The sequence below is a fragment of the Polyodon spathula genome, chromosome 22 (genome assembly GCF_017654505.1).
Source record: "Polyodon spathula isolate WHYD16114869_AA chromosome 22, ASM1765450v1, whole genome shotgun sequence".
Taxonomy (NCBI): domain Eukaryota; kingdom Metazoa; phylum Chordata; class Actinopteri; order Acipenseriformes; family Polyodontidae; genus Polyodon; species Polyodon spathula.
This window is the reverse complement of record NC_054555.1, coordinates 18,417,320-18,442,371: the sequence shown is the minus strand read 5'-3', so window position 1 is coordinate 18,442,371 and position 25,052 is coordinate 18,417,320. Positions and strand designations below refer to the sequence as shown.

Sequence of the window (25,052 nt, the reverse complement as noted above, 5' to 3'; positions counted from 1 at the left end):
ACACATTCCTGCTGTGTGTAGCTATGATCTCAACAGGTATAAACTGCTAGTCTTAAAAGATGAAGGGTGACTGTTTTGAGTTTGTAAAAAATTTAATTCCCCAAACTTTAACCCTTGAATTCCCTAATTAAATGTCTATTGAATACATTTGTGTTCTAATTAAATGAAACCTAGGCTATAAAGGGGCTAATGTATCTTTGCTCTTTAGACGATGGGCTAGGAGAGTTACAGGGAACTTATTACTTTACCTTTGCAAGGTAAAAACTTTACCTGTAGTATCCCCTGCAATATAAACCATACCCTGGGGGATACAACTAAATAAAAAAGTGACAAAGACTAAGTCTCTGTCCTGCAGCACATGTACAAGACTGGCCAGTGGCAGCTCAAGAGGATACAAATTTTTCTTGAAGGATTTGCTGACAAGCTGCCCGCTCTCTATCCTCACAGTCTTCTTCTTGTCCCCCTTCCCCGTATCCCTCACAAAGCGATTCTTCTTGCGGTCCCTGGAGGAGGTTGAAGACAACACAGGTGCAACATGAATGCAGCTGTAAGACCACTACCTTTACACAGCCTAGTGGACAATTCTTGATACTAAATATATAACTAAACTTAGACTGTGTAACTCAAATAGACCTATGTTTATTCAAGTCTTAATGCAGCATTTTACTTTTTTAAAAAGCATTTCATCCAGAACAGTCAGAAGACATATAGAAGAACTTAATAGCAACACGATTCTCTCTCTCTCTCTCTCTCTTTTTTTTTTTAATCAAAGTCTTCAGGTTGCTGATCCGAGTCACACAGCCGTTCTCACCATTTCATCATGTGCTTGTGCTGGTTCATCTTGTCCCCTTCGTCCCCCATGAGGTCCAGGACTGCCCCCGACGCCTGCTGCTTGAATGTGCTGCCTTCTCCTTGCATACTGAGCCTGGGGAGAAAAGAGAGGGAGGCACACTACACTGCATCACATTTTTTTTTAATGTAGGACTATGAGTCATTTTAATTATGTATTTACCCACACACTCCAGATCATCGCTGCTTTTAAACTTCTGGTTTGATTTTTTTTCTTCGCTAAACCTAAAACTAATTATTTTAAAATCTGATTTAATTGCCCCCCCCCCCATTTACAGCTAGGAGAAAACCCTGTACTGTGCCTGTGTTACTGTATATGTATTGGGTTGGGGTTCCAGGGCCAAGCCAGGGTGTGAAAGCATGTACAGTGGCTTGAGAAAGTATTGACCCCCCTTGGCATTTTTCCTATTTTGTTGCCTTACCACCTGGAATTAAAATTGATTTTTTGGGGGTTTGTATCATTTGATTTACACAACATGCCTACCACTTTGAAGATGCAAAATATTTTTTATTGTGAAACAAACAAGAAATAAGACAAAAAAATAGAAAACTTGAGCGTGCATAAGTATTCACCCCCCCCCCCCAAAGTCAATACTTTGTAGAGCCACCTTTTGCAGCAATTACAGCTGCAAGTCTCTTGGGGTATGTATCTATAAGCTTGGCACATCTAGCCACTGGGATTTTTGCCCATTCTTCAAGGCAAAACTGCTCCAGCTCCTTCAAGGTGGATGGGTTCCGCTGGTGTACAGCAATCTTTAAGTCATACCACAGATTCTCAATTGGATTGAGGTCTGGGTTTTGACTAGGCCATTCCAAGACATTTAAATGTTTCCCCTTAAACCACTCAAGTGTTGCTTTAGCAGTATGCTTAGGGTCATTGTCCTGCTGGAAGGTGAACCTCCATCCCAGTCTCAAATCTCTGGAAGACTGAAACAGGTTTCCCTCAAGAATTTCCCTGTATTTAGCGCCATCCATCATTCCTTCAATTCTGACCAGTTTCCCAGTCCCTGCCGATGAAAAACATGGTGTTCTCGGGGTGATGAGAGGTGTTGTGTTTGTGCCAGACATAGCGTTTTCCTTGATGGCCAAAAAGCTCAATTTTAGTCTCATCTGACCAGCGTACCTTCTTCCATATCTTTGGGGAGTCTCCCACATGCCTTTTGACGAACACCAAACGTGTTTGCTTATTTTTTTCTTTAAGCAATGGCTTTTTTTCTGGCCACTCTTCCGTAAAGCCCAGCTCTGTGGAGTGTACGGCTTAAAGTGGTCCTATGGACAGATACTCCAATCTCCGCTGTGGAGCTTTGCAGCTCCTTCAGGGTTATCTTTGGTCTCTTTGTTGCCTCTCTGATTAATGCCCTCCTTGCCTGGTCTGTGTGTTTTGGTGGGCGGCCCTCTCTTGCCAGGTTTGTTGTGGTGCCGTATTCTTTCCATTTTTTAATAATGGCTTTAATGGTGCTCCGTGGGATGTTCAAAGTTTCGGATATTTTTTTATAACCCAACCCTGATCTGTACTTCTCCATAACTTTGTCCCTGACCTGTTTGGAGAGCTCCTTGGTCTTCATGGTGCCTCTTGCTTGGTGGTGCCCCTTGCTTAGTGGTGTTGCAGACTCTGAGGCCTTTCAGAACAGGTGTATATATACTGAGATCATGTGACAGATCATGTGACACTTAGATTGCACACAGGTGGACTTTATTTAACTAATTATGTGACTTCTGAAGGTAATTGGTTGCACCAGATCTTATTTAGAGGCTTAATAGCAAAGGGGATGAATACATATGCACGCACCACTTTTCCGTTATATATTTTTTATAATTTTTTGAAACAAGTTATTTTTTTCATTTCGCTTCACCAATTTGGACTATTTTGTGTATGTCCATTACATGAAATCCAAATAAAAATCAATTTTAATTCCAGGTTGTCAGGCAACAAAATTGCAAAAATGCCAAGGGGGGTCAATACTTTCGCAAGCCACTGTATCTAGATATCACTTACCCTCTCTCCGAGTCGAAGTCCTTGGGTCGGTACGGGATGTAAAACTCTTCATCGCACCCTGCCTCCTTGGCTCTCGTTGGGAGCATCCGTTTCACTCTGTGGCTTCTCCTCTTGCCACCAAGCACTTCTCAAAACACATTCTGCAGCAAAAAAAAAAACAACAACATTTAATAGTGAAGGCGATAGTCCCATTTGCTGGACAGCAGCAGTGCTAGAGTTCAGAAAGCGTGGGTCAGGACAAAGGCAAGGAAGAGGCTATTCTGTAGTGCAGATATAGTAATGTCTTGTAATGAGAGGTCGGCTTGGGTTTGCTCACGTTTCTAAAGGCTATTTTAAATGTTCCTGTATGCCAACAACATACACGATAACCGTTTTATAGAACCCTTTCTATTTTAAGCTATCCTGGAAGAAAGAGACTTTCCTTGACTACAGTAATGTTTTTTTTTTTTTTTTTTTAAAATTTTTTTTTTTTTTTTTTTATAAACTTAAATCCTGGCCCTGGTCATAAAACTGTACTCTTCAATGCTGTGGCTGTTGCATCGAGGTACCCTTCAGAAACTCTCCTCGTCTGAACCTACCTGTGACAGGCTAGCAGCTGATTGGCCCAGCAGGCTTTCTGCTGCCTTGTCCTTGCGGGATTTCTGGAACTTGTTAACCAGTCCCATGTCTCGACTCTCCTTTGCCTGCATCACCTCACCCGCTGTGGTCTTATTGGTCGCATTGATCTCAAAAATTGTCTAGTCAACAAATATGGAGAAACTGTTACACAGTAAAATACTAAAACAGAAGGAAAACACTGCTCTAGTCAATAAAATAATAAAAAGAAAAACGCTGTTCTACACAATAATAAAAAGAAAAACACTGCTATAATAAAATAATAAAAAGAAAAACACTGCTCTGATAAAATAATAAAAAGGAAAACTCTGCTCTACACAAGAAATAAAAAGGAAAACGCTGGTCTACACAGTAAAATAAAGGAAAACGCTGCTCTACACAGTAAAATAATAAAAAGGAAAACACTGCTCTACACAGTAAAATAATAAAAAGGAAAACACTGCTCTACACAGTAAAATAATAAAAAGGAAAACGCTGCTCTACACAAGAAATAAAAAGGAAAATGCTGCTCTACACAGTAAAATAATAAAAAGGAAAACTCTGCTCTACACAATAAAAAAGGAAAACTGCTCTACACAATAAACTAACAAAACGGAAAACGCTGCTGTACACAGTAACAATAAAAAAAAGAAAACGCTGCTCTATAAAATAAAAAGGAAAACGCTGCTCTACACAGTAAAATAAAGGAAAACGCTGCTCTACACAATAAAATAATAAAAAGGAAAACGCTGCTCTACACAATAAACTAATAAAACGAAGAAAAACGTGGCTGGAAACAGAACAGTGGAAGCTCCTTGCACAGTGATGGTTGTGTGTATCATTTTAAAGGCATTCAATGCTAAAGTATTTTCAATTTTAAAAAGTCGTAGTAAAATAGTGGCATTTCTGTCAGTAATAACCTCTTTATTGACTGGGGAATCCAATTATTACCTCGAAACACATCACAATAATGGCATTTATTTACACATGAGAACCTGTAGAACTTACTGCTCTGGATTTATATTGCTTGATGCTGTCAACCACCTTCATTCTCTCCAATTCCACATTTTCTAGCACAGACCCTGGAAAAAAAAAAAAAAAAAAAAAAAGAACCTTATGAAAATGCACACAGCACACCCAGACTGTTCAACAGTTCCCTCTAGTGGCACAGTGACCTTCTGCTGTCTCCCAAAAGGAAAACAGCCACAACCTCTTTTACTGCTATTTATCAGTAAATATTGATAAATATGAAAGTTTACTAATGTTTTGCTTGCTTTTGTTTTTTTGCACGTTTCTACTTTCCTTTGATATATTTTTTTCTGTTTGGCCGTTTGGATGTTCTGGTTATATAATTTTAACGTTCAATCATCCCTTTCTTTAGCTGGTATGCATGCACCTACAAATAAGCTCTACATGGCTAGCTAATACTTGCCTTGTGTAATTTTAAGGTCATTAATAATATACTATATCAAAGTGCTATTTAAAATAAAACTAATTATTCTACACTGTGATTTAGTAGTGCTTGTATTTCTTGTCAAACTGGTTGTATTCTTGCAGAATTCAGCTCGTAACTCTACTCTGCGCAGAACACACTCTGAGAAGAGAGGTTTCTTCATGGGAAAAATTTTGGTACACCAGTGTGAGGCGCGAGTGTATTAAATGGAATGTCCAGACAGTAATTTATGTGTACAGAAATAAAATAATTTATTTTTATTCTCTATACACAACAAAATGATTAAATAACAAAAGAAAACAAAATGGTGTGAGGGAAGGAGTGCAGGGGTGAAATCCAAAACAAACCGTGATGACTCGTCTTTAATTGTCTTCGTGGCGACCCATACATAAACAAAAAAAAACCAAAAGAAATGTTAGTGTTTTTTTGTTTTAAAAATCCCGCTGCACCAAACCAGTCTCTCCCTCCACCCGTTACTCCTCCTATTTTACTTTCGGACCAACCCCGAACACAGTAGTACGTTCCCTTTAGTATGTAATGTCCCGCCTCTGTAGTCAGTGGAACACCAATCCCCAACTGACAAGTGTCCTTATCCTTCACTTGACTCCAGTGGCTGGAATTTACATACTCGTACTTCCGCCCTTCACCAAGGTGCCACCCCTCAAAAGATGACTTTTGCCATGGTCACGAGATCTTGGTAAGGGAAGTCCCGAGTTGGTTTGATGCCATCTACTGTCGGGAGGCTGAATCACAGACCGAAAACCCTTTGACTCATCACATATCCCACCCCTCAGAGTGGTGCCGAAGGAACACTCGGAAACCTCTAACCCTTCCCTTTTCCCACCCTCCCGGGAAAAAAAATCAGCATTTTGATGTAACTTACCCGCACGATACCTTATTTGAAAGGCGAAGGGTTGGAGCGCCAGGTACCACCGCGTAATCCTAGCGTTTGAATCCTTCATCGTGTCTAACCACTTTAAAGAAGCGTGATCTGTGATGAGTAAAAAAGGTCGTCCCAGAAGATAGTATTTTAAAGATTCCACTGCCCATTTCACTGCCAGGCATTCTTTCTCCACTACCGAATACCTCTGTTCTCTGGGCAGTAACTTCCGACTGATGTATAGTATCGGGTGTTCTATACCATCTCTCTCCTGGGACAGAACCGCCCCCAGACCAGTCTGCGATGCATCTGTCTGCAGGACGAACTCTCAGCTGAAATCCGGGCTTATTAATGCTGGGGCCTGACTCAAATTAGTTTTAATAGATTCAAAGGCTGTCTGACACTCTGCACTCCACTTAATTTTATTTGGAGCGTTCTTTTTAGTGAGATCAGTGAGAGGGGCGGCTATAGTGGAAAAGTGTGGAATAAAGCGGCGGTAATAACCAGCCAACCCTAACAGTGATCTCACCTGGGTTTTCGTGGTAGGTACCGGTGAATCCAACAAAGCCTGGACTTTTGAAACCAACGGTTTCACTCTACCCTTACCCATTATGAAACCTAAATATTTAGTTTCTTCTTTTCCAATAGCGCACTTTGCCATGTTCGCTGTGAGCCCCGCCCTCCTCAGAGACTGTAAGACGGCTTCTAATCTAGTCAAATGTTCTCTCCAGGAAGAACTATAAATGACTACATCATCGATATACGCAGCTGCATACTCTCGATGAGGTTGTAAAACCCTGTCCATTAGTCTCTGAAAAGTAGCAGGCGCTCCATGAAGTCCGAACGGCATAGTACAAAATTGAAAAAGACCCTCTGGGGTTGAAAATGCCGTTTTCTCACGAGAGGCTTTCGTTAATGGAATTTGCCAATATCCTTTCGTCAGATCCAGAGTTGAAATAAACCGAGCTTGCCCCAGTTTGTCTAAGAGTTCATCTACTCGAGGCATGGGATATGCATCAAACTTGGAGATAGCATTCACCCTCCTAAAATCGATACATAATCGTAGTGACCCATCTGGCTTGTCTATTGGTACTATTGGGCTACACCACTCACTTCGGGAAGGTTCAATTACCCCAAGTTTCAACATACACTCCACCTCCCTTCGAACAGAATCTCTCCGACTCTCTGGAATGCGATACGGTCTCTGTCTAACTCTTAGACCTGGCGGAGTGATAATAGCATGTTCGATCAAATGCGTTCTTCCAGGCACGTTAGAAAACACATCACTGAACATATTAATTAGATTGCTTACCTCTTCACGCTGATCAGGAGTTAATTGTTCCCCCATCGGGACCTCAATTGCTGACTCTGACTCAATTGAGGGTCCAAAATCCTCTCCCTCCTGTACAGGAGATATAAAATGGACTTCCCGTTCTTTCCACGGTTTCAGGAGATTAACATGATAAATTTGACTTTCTTTCCGACGCCCAGGCTGTCGGATCTCATAATTGACTTTACCAATTGCTCGAATAACCTGAAAGGGACCCTGCCATTTAGCAAACAACTTAGATTCCGATGAGGGCAACAATAACAACACTTTATCTCCAGGTCGAAAGTTCCGAATTCTTGCATTTTTATTGTAGCTTTGTTGCTGCTTCTGCTGTGCCGCTTTGAGATTGTCATGTGCCAATCGACCGACTAATTCTAAGCGATCGCGTAACTGCAACACGTATTTTACTACATTTTTAGACTCCTTTGACTGTTCTTCCCAGCCTTCTCTTATGAGATCCAAGATACCCCGCGGCTGCCGACCGTACAAGAGCTCAAACGGGGAAAACCCCGTTGAGGATTGTGGTACCTCGCGAACTGCAAAGAGCAAGTAGGGAAGCAGTTTAGCCCAATTGCGTTTTTCTTGATCTACAAAGCGGCGCAACATATTTTTCAAAGTCTGATTAAATCGTTCAACAAGCCCATCCGTTTGAGGATGAAAAACTGAGGTTCTAATTGAACGGATTTTCAATAATTTATATAGTTGCTGAATACAGTCTGACATAAAATTAGTGCCCTGATCAGTGAGAATTTCTTTCGGGATTCCCACCCTAGAGAATATTTTTACCAATTCATTCGCTACAGCTACTGCATTCATAGAGCGTAAGGGAACAGCTTCTGGATATCTCGTTGCGTAGTCCACTACTACTAAAATATACCGATATCCTGACTCTGTTCCCTCCAGAGGGCCTACTAAATCTACACCAATCCTTTCAAACGGTACCCCAATAATTGGAAGTGGAACCAGAGGTGCGGGGCGAACTGACTTAGGGGCAGCTAATTGACATTCAGGACACTCCGATACATACTTCCGCACCAGACCATAAACCCCAGGCCAAAAAAACCGGGCCAGAATTCGTTCCTGAGTCTTTTCAGTTCCCAAATGACCTGAAAATGGAATGTCATGCGCCAATCTCATGACTTCTGACTGAAAAGGCCTAGGAACCAATAACTGTTTTACGAGCTGTCCCGTCCCGGGAGCCCGGGTTATTCTATATAATAAGTGCCCAGATACAGAAAAATGCGGAAATACCACCGGTTGTCCTTCCTGCATATCCTTCCCCTCGATATATCTAACCTGTTTCCAAGCATACTGTAACGTGGGATCATTTTGTTGTTCATATCCCAAGTCAATATCTCGGTCCCAATGGTTAGGTACACAGAGAGGAGTGTCTTTTATTACATGACCTTCCACCTCAGTAACCTCGCAGCCCCGGTTACACTGAATACCTACTCCCTTTCCTTGCCGTTTAAGCGATTGGTTTACTTTTGTGTCAGACCCCTCCCCTTGTCGTCTCAGAGTTCCCTCATATTTTTCCACCCGACGCTCTCTTTTTGTTTTTCTTGGGCGGATTTTAGGGTTAAACAGGTCGGATTGCAACGGAAAAATCTCGCCAATTGTTTTCTCCTGTTGCTTTAATTGTCCCCTGGTAGAAACTAAGACCATTTCCCGACCTAAAATACGATCAAAAAACGGCCAGTCTCTTCCCAGGAGAACAGGGTATGGTAAACATTGCGCTACAGCCACTTTAACGCAAGCTGAATAATCACCTACAATAAGTCTAACTTTAGTGGTGGGATAAACCCGAGTTTCTCCATGAATACAGGAGATAGCCACTTTACCCTGTGGCTCCCAGGCTACCCCATCCAAGAGAGCTTGCCGAATCAATGTTTGTGCACACCCAGAGTCCGCAAATGCGTAAGTACTCTTTCCCCCGACCTGTACTCTTAACTGATAAGGGCCCTCCCGACATTCCCCAGTGTTCCTACCTGTTACTGCTGACCAGGATCTTGTCGCCAGGTCCACCTTTATTACTGGACAATTCCTGGCAATGTGTCCAGGCTCATTACATTGGTAGCACACTTGGTTAGGAGGCATCAACGGAGTTAATCTGTCCTGCGAGTCCGCGACCGGCAGGTTAGGGGGATTCTCTCTCGCCCAGGATGGGGCTAACCTCGACCTCCATGGTCTGAAGGTCTGGTTACCCCCTCTGGGCTTCATTGGTTGGTTGGTCCGAGTTAGTTTAGGGGCAGGAGTGGGGTCTGACCCGGCGCCTTCGTTTGCGTCTTCGTAGGCCTCCGCCAGGAGGATGGCATCCTCGAGAGTGGTAGGTCGATTCCTCTTAATCCACTCTCGATTCCCTGGCGGTAGTATAGACGCGAACTGTTCTATAACTATTTTCTGCACCAGTTCTTGGGGTGTATGTTCTTCTGGCCGCAGCCACCGGGTGCACTGATCTAAAAGATATTGTCCCGCAACCCGGGGCCGCATCCCCTTGGACAGCTGGTATTCCCGAAAACGGCGCCGGTATGTTTCCTCCGTGATCCCGAGGCGTGAGAGAATGGCTTCTTTAACTTTAACATAGTCCCCTGCATTCGTGGCCGTCAGGGCTCGATACGCTGCCTGAGCTTCCCCTGTCAGGCAGGGTGCCAATTTCATGGCCCAGTGTTCCCTAGGCCACTCTGCAGCCTCTGCCACTCTCTCAAAAGTAATCAAGAAAGCCTCGGGATCATCTTCCGAGGTCATCTTCTGAAGATTAGGCTGAGCTGCAAACATCCGGGCAACCGCTCTCTCTGATGTTGATATTGATAGTTTTTCCACCAGCTGTCCAAAGAACTGGGCGAGCTGTTCCTGGTGCCGTGTCTCTCTCTCCTCTCGCTTCTCCTCCTGCTCCCTAAACATTGTCAAAACTGTAGCTGGATCCATTTTCACTTCTGACACCACGTGTGAGGCGCGAGTGTATTAAATGGAATGTCCAGACAGTAATTTATGTGTACAGAAATAAAATAATTTATTTTTATTCTCTATACACAACAAAATGATTAAATAACAAAAGAAAACAAAATGGTGTGAGGGAAGGAGTGCAGGGGTGAAATCCAAAACAAACCGTGATGACTCGTCTTTAATTGTCTTCGTGGCGACCCATACATAAACAAAAAAAAAACAAAAGAAATGTTAGTGTTTTTTTGTTTTAAAAATCCCGCTGCACCAAACCAGTCTCTCCCTCCACCCGTTACTCCTCCTATTTTACTTTCGGACCAACCCCGAACACAGTAGTACGTTCCCTTTAGTATGTAATGTCCCGCCTCTGTAGTCAGTGGAACACCAATCCCCAACTGACAAGTGTCCTTATCCTTCACTTGACTCCAGTGGCTGGAATTTACATACTCGTACTTCCGCCCTTCACCAAGGTGCCGCCCCTCAAAAGATGACTTTTGCCATGGTCACGAGATCTTGGTAAGGGAAGTCCCGAGTTGGTTTGATGCCATCTACTGTCGGGAGGCTGAATCACAGACCGAAAACCCTTTGACTCATCACAACCAGGTAAAAAGCACAGTTTTTAAAGATAAACAAAGCTTGCAATAAAAATATTGGACATGGCTGGATGCTCTGGAAATATTTCAATATTCAAAACGGCCACTCGCCCACATACATTGTCCTCATCTACACACGAAGAGGGAGAAGCATGAGACGTGTCAGTGACGCCCCAATCACCCGGTCCTCAACTACACACAGGGAGAGAGGAGGAGCATGAAACAGGGGCTCCACTGACAGAATAGCACGCTGTCCTCATCCACACACAGGGAGAGAGGGGGAGCATGAGACAGGGGCTCCACTGACACACAGCATGCTGTCCTCATCTACACACAGGAAGAGAGGGGGAGCATGGGGCAGGGGCTCCATTGAAACACAGCATGGTGTCCTCATCTACACACAGGGACAGAGGGGGAGCATGAGACAGGGGCTTCACTGAAACACAGCATGCTGTCCTCATCTACACACAGGGAGAGATGGGGAGCATGTCACAGGGGCGCCACTGAAACACACATGCTGTCCTCATCTACACACAGGGAGAGAGAGGGGGAGCATGAGACAGGGGCTCCACTGAAACACAGCAGGCTGTCCTCATCTACACACAGGGAGACAGAGGGGGAGCATAAGACAGGGGCTCCATTGACACACAGCGTATTGGTGATACAGCGGCCTAAACTGGATTTAGGATTACACAGTGCCCTTGTTGTTTCTCCTTTTAACTTGTACCTGAATATCCAAGGCAGTGAGCGGCAACTTGTAATTCTACTATTTACTGAGCGAGCACTGTAAATTTATTACTGAGATAACAACAATCATTATAACATATCAATTTATATGTTTGATTGTTTCTGGAAATGGTGTCGTGTTCATATGCTGCACACATGTATTGTTTGTATTCAAAAACATTAAAAAAAAGCATCAACGCACAACCAAAATGTGATTATCCAAAATAAAGTACATTTAGTGTAACCGGGATTGTGCATGTTGCCAGTGAGGTAGGATTTTTTTATTGTATGCTACGCGTGTAAATGTAGATCTAGCTGTTCGAGTCATACCTGCCTGGTTGTGCCTGGGCCCTGTAAACTGCAGGGGGAGTCCTAGGAAGAGGTGTAGGTCAAACACAAAGGCGATCTCATCTGGGGCCACCAGGATGTACGCTGTACCACTCCTCCCTGCTCTCGCCACAGGACCTACACACATACAGACAAAGGAACTGGTTAGACGAGAACAGTGTGCTTCAAACTAGGGATACATCGAATCCAAGTTTTTGGGATTTGGCCAAATAGCAAATCCATCTCAAAATACTTGACTGAATAACGAACCTACAAAAACTGTCAACAAAACTGTTGACTGAAAAACAGACTGGCAGCTACTAAAAAGGGACGCAGACAACCTAGTTTTCAGCCTTTTATTAAAATAGTATTTTTATTATCGAATTGAAATATATCCCTGAATAAGGTATCAATTTAAAACTTACATAATTTACCGCTAGCCTCCTCCCCCCACAACAGAAATGTCAAAAAACAGAACCATTTACTTTACTTTTAAAAGAAAGAAGGGCTGCATCTTTGCCATAACCCACTATTTTCTTTAATGATGTTTAAACCTGTGGTTGCCTGATCTGAGAGTAGGGTTGCCAACAGGCTCTAGAATCTCGGGACACTAAGGCAGGTCAGGTTTTGCAACTCACCTCTCTAAATTGCAATGTATTCAGTAAAGTGAGTGTGACATGTGTGAACTGTCACTAAATTAATTAAACCTTTGCAGTCCTATGTCAGACCAGGACCTACATTACAATTTTCCCTTTCCTGTCCGACATAAAAGATGTAAAGCACAGGTCTCTAGTTGTTTTTTCTCCAGAAAAAGCCAAGAAAACCTTTAAATGGCCGAGTGAGACCGATAGGAGCCGAATGAAGCCGAAAAAATAAATAAATAAAAAAGGGCGTATGCACTACAGAGATAACACTGACATAAACAAAGGAGCGCTGCATCCAGCGCTCAAAGAATACCACAGACATTTGCAGAGCTTTTTGACATGTTATAGTAATAAAATACTGACTTGGATCACATTATTGAGGAGTTTGGTGATAAAACGAGTGATCAGGAGAGGACTTATCAGTATGCATGTCTATAAAAAGGTATGTGAAAAATACAGCGAACAAGGGGTGGGGCTTGGCTGGAGATAGAGTACTGAGTGGCCCTATGCGATACAATGCCTTTTAAACCTGTTTTACTCTGAAAAAAAATTAAATAAAACAGCCAGTGTAAAATAAACTGTGCATATGAAAATAAATTGGATCTGATACGCCTGACAAGCGCTGAATAAATGGCCTGCAAAGGGTTAATTGTTTTACATAACTGTTACCAAAAGCACACACCTGCCTGCAAGGATCGTTTCCATCAATCAGACCTAAAGTACTGCAGCTGATTGGCTTTGAGTCTCTGACTGGGTTTGACTATGTGAAACAAGAAATATCAAACAAATAGAAACTTTACCTGCTGACAAAGTTAAATGAAAGGTGAGTACAAAGCTATCTACAATAATGGTGTTGCACTAGGACAGTTAAAAAACCTGACCTGCCTTAAAGTGTCCCGAGATTCTGGAGCCTGTTGCCAACCCTATCAGAGCTATGAGGAAAACCTGAATCTCCCTGTGAAATAAAACCCACATTGATTTAAATGCACCGTGTGTAACACATATCAAATAGGCTACAAAATAGTTTCAAACTCATTTTAACAAAACACAGCGGTTCCCCAATGGTTAGAATTGTATTGGCACATTAAATAAAGTAAAATGTAATTTACTAAAGCATATTGTTCGACAGCGTCTTGCACATCTGACAGTTGTAAAGTTACAAAAGATATATATTTCTGTGCACCGATTTTTTTATTTTTTTTTTAAATATCAATAATGATCTCAAGAACACGCTGTCTACAGCAGTTTGCTGTACTACATATTACAGGTTTACTGCATGAAAAGTGTGATGTGAATGTGCTGTTGCATACTGGGGTATGTTTCCATTCAGCAGCTACGTGACATTTAGTGCGTGCGCCATCAGTAATACGGAGTTGAGAGCTGCGACAGAGTTCAAACATGTTCTTTTTATAAATACAACAGTTACATTTAATACCGCACTTGTGTCTTATTTAAAGAACCACTGCACATATTGGATCTGGGCGGATATAGGATTTGGATTCGGTTCTCCGAATCCTAGATTCGGTGCATCCCTACTTCAAAACACACTGAGCATCTAACTAGGTTTACCACAACGACAATTATTAACACTATTTGTTTAAGCATAAATGCAATCAGGAAACTCTCCTCACCAACTCTGTGCAGAAAGAGCTTGGCTTTGGAGGGCAAGTTATAGGTCATGACGTTGTCCAGGATGGGGATGTCTATGCCACAAGCCGCCACTTCATCACCATCGCCTTCCTGTGCACAAACTTCCCAATGTTGATCTTCCTGGCCGTCTGGTCCAGAGCGCTGTAGATGTACGCACAGTCCATCACCTCCGACACCAACAACTGCAACAAACCAGAGGCTCACTCAGAGCAACTGCATTCACACAAACCCAGAGACTCACTCAGAGCAACTGCATTCACACAAACCCAGAGACTCACTCAGAGCAACTGCATTCACACAAACCCAGAGACTCACTCAGCAAACCCAGTTCAACTGCATTCACACAAACCCAGAGACTCACTCAGCAAACCCAGTGTAACTGCATTCACACAAACCCAGAGACTCACCCAGTGCAACTGCATTCACACAAACCCAGAGACTCACTCAGAGCAACTGCATTCACACAAACCCAGAGACTCACTCAGAGCAACTGCATTCACACAAACCCAGAGACTCACTCAGAGCAACTGCATTCACACAAACCCAGAGACTCACTCAGAGCAACTGCATTCACACAAACCCAGAGACTCACTCAGAGCAACTGCATTCACACAAACCCAGAGACTCACTCAGCAAACTGTAACTGCATTCACACAAACCCAGAGACTCACTCAGAGCAACTGCATTCACACAAACCCAGAGACTCACCCAGAGCAACTGCATTCACACAAACCCAGAGACTCACATTCACACAAACCCAGAGACTCACTCAGAGCAACTGCATTCACACAAACCCAGAGACTCACTCAGAGCAACTGCATTCACACAAACCCAGAGACTCACTCTGCATTCACACAAACCCAGAGACTCACTCAGCAACTGCATTCACACAAACCCAGAGACTCACTCAGAGCAACTGCATTCACACAAACCCAGAGACTCACTCAGAGCAACTGCATTCACACAAACCCAGAGACTCACTCAGAGCAACTGCATTCACACAAACCCAGAGACTCACTCAGAGCAACTGCATTCACACAAACCCAGAGACTCACTCAGAGCAACTGCATTCACACAAACCCAGAGACTCACTCAGAGCAACTGCATTCACACAAACCCAGAGACTCACTCAGAGCAACTGCATTCACACAAACCCAGACTCACCCAGAGCAACTGCATTCACACAAACCCAGAGACTCACTCAGAGCAACTGCATTCACACAAACCCAGAGACTCACTCAGAGCAACTGCATTCACACAAACCCAGAGACTCACTCAGAGCAACTGCATTCACACAAACCCAGAGACTCACTCAGAGCAACTGCATTCACACAAACCCAGAGACTCACTCAGAGCAACTGCATTCACACAAACCCAGAGACTCACTCAGAGCAACTGCATTCACACAAACCCAGAGACTCACTCACCCAGAGACTCACCAGTGCAACTGCATTCACACAAACCCAGAGACTCACTCAGAGACTCACTCAGAGCAACTGCATTCACACAAACCCAGAGACTCACTCAGAGCAACTGCATTCACACAAACCCAGAGACTCACCCAGAGCAACTGCATTCACACAAACCCAGAGACTCACTCAGAGCAACTGCATTCACACAAACCCAGAGACTCACTCAGAGCAACTGCATTCACACAAACCCAGAGACTCACTCAGAGCAACTGCATTCACACAAACCCAGAGACTCACTCAGCAAACCCAGCTCAACTGCATTCACACAAACCCAGAGACTCACTCAGCAAACCCAGACTCACTCAGTGTAACTGCATTCACACAAACCCAGAGACTCACCCAGTGCAACTGCATTCACACAACTGCATTCACACAAACCCAGAGACTCACTCAGAGCAACTGCATTCACACAAACCCAGAGACTCACTCAGCAACTTCACACAAACCCAGAGACTCACTCAGAGCAACTGCATTCACACAAACCCAGAGACTCACTCAGCATTCACACAAACCCAGAGCAACTGCATTCACACAAACCCAGAGACTCACTCAGAGCAGCATTCACACAAACCCAGAGACTCACCCAGAGCAACTGCATTCACACAAACCCAGAGACTCACTCAGAGCAACTGCATTCACACAAACCCAGAGACTCACTCAGAGCAACTGCATTCACACAAACCCAGAGACTCACTCAGAGCAACTGCATTCACACAAACCCAGAGACTCACTCAGAGCAACTGCATTCACACAAACCCAGAGACTCACTCAGAGCAACTGCATTCACACAAACCCAGAGACTCACTCAGAGCAACTGCATTCACACAAACCCAGAGACTCACTCAGAGCAACTGCAACTGCATTCACACAAACCCAGAGACTCACTCAGAGCAACTGCATTCACACAAACCCAGAGACTCACCCAGAGCAACTGCATTCACACAAACCCAGAGCAACTGCATTCACACAAACCCAGAGACTCACTCAGAGCAACTGCATTCACACAAACCCAGAGACTCACTCAGAGCAACTGCATTCACACAAACCCAGAGACTCACTCAGAGCAACTGCATTCACACAAACCCAGAGACTCACTCAGAGCAACTGCATTCACACAAACCCAGAGACTCAACTGCATTCACACAAACCCAGAGACTGCATTCACACAAACCCAGAGACTCACTCAGAGCAACTGCATTCACACAAACCCAGAGACTCACTCAGAGCAACTGCATTCACACAAACCCAGAGACTCACTCAGAGCAACTGCATTCACACAAACCCAGAGACTCACTCAGCATTCACACAAACCCAGCAACTGCATTCACACAAACCCAGAGACTCACTCAGAGCAACTGCATTCACACAAACCCAGAGACTCACTCAGAGCAACTGCATTCACACAAACCCAGAGACTCACTCAGAGCAACTGCATTCACACAAACCCAGAGACTCACTCAGAGCAACTGCATTCACACAAACCCAGAGACTCACTCAGAGCAACTGCATTCACACAAACCCAGAGACTCACTCAGAGCAACTGCATTCACACAAACCCAGAGACTCACTCAGAGCAACTGCATTCACACAAACCCAGAGACTCACTCAGAGCAACTGCATTCACACAAACCCAGAGACTCACTCAGAGCAACTGCATTCACACAAACCCAGAGACTCACTCAGAGCAACTGCATTCACACAAACCCAGAGACTCACTCAGAGCAACTGCATTCACACAAACCCAGAGACTCACTCAGAGCAACTGCATTCACACAAACCCAGAGACTCACTCAGAGCAACTGCATTCACACAAACCCAGAGACTCACTCAGAGCAACTGCATTCACACAAACCCAGAGACTCACTCAGAGCAACTGCATTCACACAAACCCAGAGACTCACTCAGAGCAACTGCATTCACACAAACCCAGAGACTCACCCAGAGCAACTGCATTCACACAAACCCAGAGACTCACCCAGAGCAACTGCATTCACACAAACCCAGAGACTCACTCAGAGCAACTGCATTCACACAAACCCAGAGACTCACTCAGAGCAACTGCATTCACACAAACCCAGAGACTCACTCAGAGCAACTGCATTCACACAAACCCAGAGACTCACTCAGAGCAACTGCATTCACACAAACCCAGAGACTCACTCAGAGCAACTGCATTCACACAAACCCAGAGACTCACTCAGAGCAACTGCATTCACACAAACCCAGAGACTCACTCAGAGCAACTGCATTCACACAAACCCAGAGACTCACTCAGAGCAACTGCATTCACACAAACCCAGAGACTCACTCAGAGCAACTGCATTCACACAAACCCAGAGACTCACTCAGAGCAACTGCATTCACACAAACCCAGAGACTCACTCAGAGCAACTGCATTCACACAAACCCAGAGACTCACTCAGAGCAACTGCATTCACACAAACCCAGAGACTCACTCAGAGCAACTGCATTCACACAAACCCAGAGACTCACTCAGAGCAACTGCATTCACACAAACCCAGAGACTCACTCACCCTCACTCAGAGCAACTGCATTCACACAAACCCAGAGACTCACTCAGAGCAACTGCATTCACACAAACCCAGAGACTCACTCAGAGCAACTGCATTCACACAAACCCAGAGACTCACTCAGAGCAACTGCATTGCATTCACACAACTCACCCAGAGACTGCATTCACACTCAGAGACTCACTCAGAGCAACTGCATTCACACAAACCCAGAGACTCACTCAGAGCAACTGCATTCACACAAACCCAGAGACTCACTCAGAGCAACTGCATTCACACAAACCCAGAGACTCACTCAGAGCAACTGCATTCACACAAACCCAGAGACTCACTCAGAGCAACTGCATTCACACAAACCCAGAGACTCACTCAGAGCAACTGCATTCACACAAACCCAGAGACTCACTCAGAGCAACTGCATTCACACAAACCCAGAGACTCACTCAGCAAACCCAGCAACTGCATTCACACAAACCCAGAGACTCACTCAGAGCAACTGCATTCACACAAACCCAGAGACTCACTCAGAGCAACTGCATTCACACAAACCCAGAGACTCACTCAGAGCAACTGCATTCACACAAACCCAGAGACTCACTCAGAGCAACTGCATTCACACAAACCCAGAGACTCACTCAGAGCAACTGCATTCACACAAACCCAGAGACTCACTCAGCATTCACACAAACCCAGACTCACCCAGTGCAACTGCATTCACACAAACCCAGAGACTCACTCAGAGCAACTGCATTCACACAAACCCAGAGACTCACTCAGAGCAACTGCATTCACACAAACCCAGAGACTCACTCAGAGCAACTGCATTCACACAAACCCAGAGACTCACTCAGAGCAACTGCATTCACACAAACCCAGAGACTCACTCAGAGCAACTGCATTCACACAAACCCAGAGACTCACACAAACCCAACCCAGCAACTGCATTCACACAAACCCAGAGACTCACTCAGAGCAACTGCATTCACACAAACCCAGAGACTCACTCAGAGCAACTGCATTCACACAAACCCAGAGACTCACTCAGAGCAACTGCATTCACACAAACCCAGAGACTCACTCAGAGCAACTGCATTCACACAAACCCAGAGACTCACTCAGAGCAACTGCATTCACACAAACCCAGAGACTCACTCAGAGCAACTGCATTCACACAAACCCAGAGACTCACTCAGAGCAACTGCATTCACACAAACCCAGAGACTCACCCAGAGCAACTGCATTCACACAAACCCAGAGACTCACTCAGAGCAACTGCATTCACACAAACCCAGAGACTCACTCAGAGCAACTGCATTCACACAAACCCAGAGACTCTCTCACGCAAACCCAGTGCAACTGCATTCACACAAACCCAGAGACTCACCCAGAGCAACTGCATTCACACAAACCCAGAGACTCACCCAGAGCAACTGCATTCACACAAACCCAGAGACTCACTCAGAGCAACTGCATTCACACAAACCCAGAGACTCACTCAGAGCAACTGCATTCACACAAACCCAGAGACTCACTCAGAGCAACTGCATTCACACAAACCCAGAGACTCACTCAGAGCAACTGCATTCACACAAACCCAGAGACTCACTCAGAGCAACTGCATTCACACAAACCCAGAGACTCACTCAGAGCAACTGCATTCACACAAACCCAGAGACTCACTCAGAGCAACTGCATTCACACAAACCCAGAGACTCACTCAGAGCAACTGCATTCACACAAACCCAGAGACTCACTCAGAGCAACTGCATTCACACAAACCCAGAGACTCACTCAGAGCAACTGCATTCACACAAACCCAGAGACTCACTCAGAGCAACTGCATTCACACAAACCCAGAGACTCACTCAGAGCAACTGCATTCACACAAACCCAGAGACTCACTCAGAGCAACTGCATTCACACAAACCCAGAGACTCACTCAGAGCAACTGCATTCACACAAACCCAGAGACTCACTCAGAGCAACTGCATTCACACAAACCCAGAGACTCACTCAGAGCAACTGCATTCACACAAACCCAGAGACTCACTCAGAGCAACTGCATTCACACAAACCCAGAGACTCACTCAGAGCAACTGCATTCACACAAACCCAGAGAGACTGCTCACTCAGAGCAACTGCATTCACACAAACCCAGAGACTCACTCAGCAAACCCAGCAACTGCATTCACACAAACCCAGAGACTCACTCAGAGCAACTGCATTCACACAAACCCAGAGACTCACTCAGAGCAACTGCATTCACACAAACCCAGAGACTCACCCAGTGCAACTGCATTCACACAAACCCAGAGACTCACTCAGAGCAACTGCATTCACACAAACCCAGAGACTCACTCAGAGCAACTGCATTCACACAAACCCAGAGACTCACTCAGAGCAACTGCATTCACACAAACCCAGAGACTCACTCAGAGCAACTGCATTCACACAAACCCAGAGACTCACTCAGAGCAACTGCATTCACACAAACCCAGAGACTCACCCAGAGCAACTGCATTCACACAAACCCAGAGACTCACTCAGAGCAACTGCATTCACACAAACCCAGAGACTCACTCAGAGCAACTGCATTCACACAAACCCAGAGACTCACCAGAGCAACTGCATTCACACAAACCCAGAGCAACATTCACACCCAGAGCAACTGCATTCACACAAACCCAGAGACTCACTCAGAGCAACTGCATTCACACAAACCCAGAGACTCACTCAGAGCAACTGCATTCACACAAACCCAGAGACTCACACAAACCCAGAGACTCACTCAGAGCAACTGCATTCACACAAACCCAGAGACTCACTCAGAGCAACTGCATTCACACAAACCCAGAGACTCACTCAGAGCAACTGCATTCACACAAACCCAGAGACTCACTCAGAGCAACTGCATTCACACAAACCCAGAGACTCACTCAGAGCAACTGCATTCACACAAACCCAGAGACTCACTCAGAGCAACTGCATTCACACAAACCCAGAGACTCACTCATTCACACAAACCCAGCAACTGCATTCACACAAACCCAGAGACTCACTCAGAGCAACTGCATTCACACAAACCCAGAGACTCACTCAGAGCAACTGCATTCACACAAACCCAGAGACTCACTCAGCATTCACACAAACCCAGAGACTCACTCAGAGCAACTGCATTCACACAAACCCAGAGACTCACTCAGAGCAACTGCATTCACACAAACCCAGAGACTCACTCAGAGCAACTGCATTCACACAAACCCAGAGACTCACTCAGCATTCACACAAACCCAGAGCAACTGCATTCACACAAACCCAGAGACTCACTCACACAAACCCAGCAACTGCATTCACACAAACCCAGAGACTCACTCAGAGCAACTGCATTCACACAAACCCAGAGACTCACTCAGAGCAACTGCATTCACACAAACCCAGAGACTCACTCAGAGCAACTGCATTCACACAAACCCAGAGACTCACTCAGAGCAACTGCATTCACACAAACCCAGAGACTCACTCAGAGCAACTGCATTCACACAAACCCAGAGACTCACTCAGAGCAACTGCATTCACACAAACCCAGAGACTCACTCAGAGCAACTGCATTCACACAAACCCAGAGACTCACTCAGAGCAACTGCATTCACACAAACCCAGAGACTCACTCAGAGCAACTGCATTCACACAAACCCAGAGACTCACTCAGAGCAACTGCATTCACACAAACCCAGAGACTCACTCAGAGCAACTGCATTCACACAAACCCAGAGACTCACTCAGCATTCACACAAACCCAGAGACTCACTCAGCAACTGCATTCACACAAACCCAGAGACTCACTCAGAGCAACTGCATTCACACAAACCCAGAGACTCACTCAGAGCAACTGCATTCACACAAACCCAGAGACTCACTCAGAGCAACTGCATTCACACAAACCCAGAGACTCACTCAGAGCAACTGCATTCACACAAACCCAGAGACTCACTCAGAGCAACTGCATTCACACAAACCCAGAGACTCACTCAGAGCAACTGCATTCACACAAACCCTGAGACTCACAGCAAACCCAGAGCAACTGCATTCACACAAACCCAGAGACTCACTCAGAGCAACTGCATTCACACAAACCCAGAGACTCACTCAGAGCAACTGCATTCACACAAACCCAGAGACTCACTCAGAGCAACTGCATTCACACAAACCCAGAGACTCACTCAGAGCAACTGCATTCACACAAACCCAGAGACTCACTCAGAGCAACTGCATTCACACAAACCCAGAGACTCACTCAGAGCAACTGCATTCACACAAACCCAGAGACTCACTCAGAGCAACTGCATTCACACAAACCCAGAGACTCACCCAGAGCAACTGCATTCACACAAACCCAGAGACTCACTCAGAGCAACTGCATTCACACAAACCCAGAGACTCACTCAGAGCAACTGCATTCACACAAACCCAGAGACTCACTCAGAGCAACTGCATTCACACAAACCCAGAGACTCACTCAGAGCAACTGCATTCACACAAACCCAGAGACTCACTCAGAGCAACTGCATTCACACAAACCCAGAGACTCACTCAGAGCAACTGCATTCACACAAACCCAGAGACTCACTCAGAGCAACTGCATTCACACAAACCCAGAGACTCACTCAGAGCAGCATTCACACAAACCCAGTGCAACTGCATTCACACAAACCCAGAGACTCACTCAGAGCAACTGCATTCACACAAACCCAGAGACTCACTCAGAGCAACTGCATTCACACAAACCCAGAGACTCACCCAGAGCAACTGCATTCACACAAACCCAGAGACTCACTCAGAGCAACTGCATTCACACAAACCCAGAGACTCACTCAGAGCAACTGCATTCACACAAACCCAGAGACTCACTCAGAGCAACTGCATTCACACAAACCCAGAGACTCACTCAGAGCAACTGCATTCACACAAACCCAGAGACTCACTCAGAGCAACTGCATTCACACAAACCCAGAGACTCACTCAGAGCAACTGCATTCACACAAACCCAGAGACTCACTCAGAGCAACTGCATTCACACAAACCCAGAGACTCACTCAGAGCAACTGCATTCACACAAACCCAGAGACTCACTCAGAGCAACTGCATTCACACAAACCCAGAGACTCACTCAGAGCAACTGCATTCACACAAACCCAGAGACTCACTCAGAGCAACTGCATTCACACAAACCCAGAGACTCACTCAGAGCAACTGCATTCACACAAACCCAGAGACTCACTCAGAGCAACTGCATTCACACAAACCCAGAGACTCACTCAGAGCAACTGCATTCACACAAACCCAGAGACTCACTCAGAGCAACTGCATTCACACAAACCCAGAGACTCACTCAGAGCAACTGCATTCACACAAACCCAGAGACTCACTCAGAGCAACTGCATTCACACAAACCCAGAGACTCACCCAGAGCAACTGCATTCACACAAACCCAGAGACTCACTCAGAGCAACTGCATTCACACAAACCCAGAGACTCACTCAGAGCAACTGCATTCACACAAACCCAGAGACTCACTCAGAGCAACTGCATTCACACAAACCCAGAGACTCACTCAGAGCAACTGCATTCACACAAACCCAGAGACTCACTCAGCAACTGCAAACTGCATTCACACAAACCCAGAGACTCACTCAGAGCAACTGCATTCACACAAACCCAGAGACTCACTCAGAGCAACTGCATTCACACAAACCCAGAGACTCACTCAGAGCAACTGCATTCACACAAACCCAGAGACTCACTCAGAGCAACTGCATTCACACAAACCCAGAGACTCACTCAGAGCAACTGCATTCACACAAACCCAGAGACTCACTCAGAGCAACTGCATTCACACAAACCCAGAGACTCACTCAGAGCAACTGCATTCACACAAACCCAGAGACTCACTCAGAGCAACTGCATTCACACAAACCCAGAGACTCACTCAGAGCAACTGCATTCACACAAACCCAGAGACTCACTCAGAGCAACTGCATTCACACAAACCCAGAGACTCACTCAGAGCAACTGCATTCACACAAACCCAGAGACTCACTCAGAGCAACTGCATTCACACAAACCCAGAGACTCACTCAGAGCAACTGCATTCACACAAACCCAGAGACTCACTCAGAGCAACTGCATTCACACAAACCCAGAGACTCACTCAGAGCAACTGCATTCACACAAACCCAGAGACTCACTCACCCAGTGCAACTGCATTCACACAAACCCAGAGACTCACTCAGAGCAACTGCATTCACACAAACCCAGAGACTCACTCAGAGCAACTGCATTCACACAAACCCAGAGACTCACTCAGAGCAACTGCATTCACACAAACCCAGAGACTCACCCAGTGCAACTGCATTCACACAAACCCAGAGACTCACTCAGAGCAACTGCATTCACACAAACCCAGAGACTCACTCAGAGCAACTGCATTCACACAAACCCAGAGACTCACTCAGAGCAACTGCATTCACACAAACCCAGAGACTCACTCAGAGCAACTGCATTCACACAAACCCAGAGACTCACTCAGAGCAACTGCATTCACACAAACCCAGAGACTCACTCAGAGCAACTGCATTCACACAAACCCAGAGACTCACTCAGAGCAACTGCATTCACACAAACCCAGAGACTCACTCAGAGCAACTGCATTCACACAAACCCAGAGACTCACTCCCCCAGAGCAACTGCATTCACACAAAGCATCACTCAGAGCAACTGCATTCACACATTTAACCACATACTACATATATACTTGTATATTGAGCACATGGTGCTGTGTATGATGAAGCTGATTTTCACTGCCCTAGCTGCCCTAACCTCAGGTGGTGTGGATATCAGCTTGTATTGCACAGCATCCTACACGGTATTCTATATACAACCTCTTCTAGTTTGTTGCTTCCCTGATTCTTGGATCAATCCACAGCAGCAATTAGCGGAATTTAAAGTAAGCATCATACAAATGATACGGTCTTATTGGTCGTTTTGCGTATGGGACAGACTTTTCCCCT

General features: G+C 45.3%; 1 pseudogene; it reads right to left on the bottom strand.

Annotated features, from left to right (window-relative positions):
- Positions 1–204: 204 nt before the first annotated feature.
- Positions 205–25,052, bottom strand: part of LOC121297541 — a 44,159-nt pseudogene continuing 19,311 nt past the window's right edge.